Here is a 1,990-nt window from a genome sequence, read left to right as displayed (position 1 = left end):
GAGAAAAAAAAAAAAAAAAAGAAAGGCTTGAGACCCCCGAATATTTTGCAGGACCTCTGAGTGGGCTGCCCAAAGCCGCGGCAGCACTTTCTGTTGCGCGAGAACTATTTGTTCGTATCCTCCAAAGCTATATTTAGAGCTTGCCTGAATGACCCAGAATATCCGCAGCAGGCGGTGGGCTCCCAGCCGAAGAGGAAAAAGTCTCGATCGCTGAGGATGGAGGGGATTAACTCAGTGGGTCCCCAGGAGCCTCATGGGGACCATGTTCCCTGCACCTCTGGGAGGGGTTATGGGGCAGGAGCAGCCCTGGGCTGTATCGCTCCCTCCCTCCATCAGAAAAAGCCTGGCCAAAACTCACCACGGAGACCAAACCCCCACCATCCAGGGGGGTCCAAGTCACCGGACCCACACCAGCCCGGAGGAGGGAGCAGCCCCGACTCACCGATGATGGCGTGGACTCGGACGGAGAGCTGCGTGCGCAGGATCAGAGTCGGCCGTCTCCCCTTCCTACGGTGGGAGGAAACAACATGTGAGCACCCGCAGCAGGACCACCGTGGTCCCTGGCGCCTGCGGTCTCCGGCACGTGGGGTCCCCATGTCCCCGGGGTCCCCAGAGGCTTGGGCACCCCGCATGCCTCACCTGACCTCCTCATAGAAATCCTCCAGATCATCCTTCTGCTCCAGGAGGGACAAGTCAAGGTCCAGGTAGTGTCCGGAGGGTGAGACCTGCAGCGTGCAGTCCTCCAGCTGGGGATGCAGACAGCTCGGCTGAGCCCCCGTGCCCACCACAGCCCTCCTGGCATCCAGAGGATGCAGCATTCCCAGGTCACCCTCCCACCCACACCAAACCCACCAAGCAGCCACATTGTCGAGCGAGGTGGCAGGTCCCACCCTGTCCTGAGCGCTGGCCCCGTGGGGTGATGCCCTGGCACCCTCCGCCCCAGCTCGCCGGCAGATTTGGGAGAAACATGGAGCCCCTGGCTAGGAAAAGGCAGAGCGGGGGTGGTCCCACTGCCGCTGGGCTCCTCTGCAATCCCTTGGGTGGGAGCCACGGCAAGAGGCTGATCCACTCCCTGGGGCTCCCCTTAGTCAGCCGGGGTGTGACCAGGGCAGGATCCATCTCCCAGGGCTGATGCCTTTCCCTGGGCAGGTGAATCACCTCCGCCTGTGGGGACTGGGACCGCAGGAACTGCCAAAGGTACCCGGCCCAGCCACGGACACCCCAAACCACGGCAAATCCCACAGGGATGTCCCCCGACTGACACAGCCTCTGACTTGGCCTGCAGCCACGTGGCATCTTCCAGCGGGATGGGGAAAAGCACAGCCCGAGGCAAGGCTGGGGCGAGGGCGTCTCCCCCAAAAGTCTACATACAGCACCCACGGTGCACCCCAGCCAGCAGGCTCAGCACCCAGAGGTGCTCCAGGCACAGCACCCACAAAGCCCCTGAGCCACCTGAGACCCAGCAGCACCCCACAGCACCCAGGCAGGTCTCCTGGGTGAGCTCCTGATGGGACAGGGCAATTTGCCCCCAGGGTGTGAGGAGAGGCAGAGGCAGGGCACTACCTGCCTGGTCTTGCCACCCCATCGTATCTGGTCCTGTGTTTGCAGCCCCTTCTCTCCCTAGCTCACCCCACCGCCAACGGACTGATGCTCCTTTCCACATCTGCACAGCGGTGCTGCATAACCACCTGGGGAGCTGAGGACTGGGGATAAAACCCTATTAGTGAGTTTTATATAACCCTCTGCAGTGCTGGGTATGGCTCCTGCATCTCACTGGGGTTGCTTTCCATGAAAGCCCTGTCTCCTTGAGTCACAAGATCGTGCAAGAGCTTGTCTGACTTCACCGCGAGCGTGACGTTAAAACCGGAGGGCAAAGAAAAAATGCCACGTGCATTAAAGTGATTAATGACCCTGACTAAGCCTCAGGATAACAGGCAATTTGGCAGGGCACTGCTGTTGGGTCGAACGCAGTTGTTCGTGTTGTTAGTGT

The 1,990-nt window shown here is 60.6% G+C and overlaps 1 protein-coding gene across 1 annotated transcript in view; it reads right to left on the bottom strand.

Annotated features, from left to right (window-relative positions):
* FHOD1 (formin homology 2 domain containing 1) overlaps positions 1 to 740 on the bottom strand; it is a 9,566-nt gene extending 8,826 nt beyond the window's left edge. The window contains exons 1-2 of the mRNA XM_009709730.1: positions 640 to 740; positions 443 to 507 (exon numbers count right to left, since the gene is read on the bottom strand). The gene's annotated coding sequence lies outside the window, so the exon portion shown is untranslated. The remainder of the gene's footprint in view (positions 1 to 442; positions 508 to 639) is intronic.
* Positions 741 to 1,990: the final 1,250 nt, after the last annotated feature.

Source organism: Cariama cristata, unplaced genomic scaffold (genome assembly GCF_000690535.1).
Source record: "Cariama cristata isolate BGI_N322 unplaced genomic scaffold, ASM69053v1 scaffold21940, whole genome shotgun sequence".
NCBI lineage: Eukaryota > Metazoa > Chordata > Aves > Cariamiformes > Cariamidae > Cariama > Cariama cristata.
The sequence above is the reverse complement of the archived record's forward strand: the minus strand, read 5'-3'. Positions and strand labels throughout refer to the sequence as shown.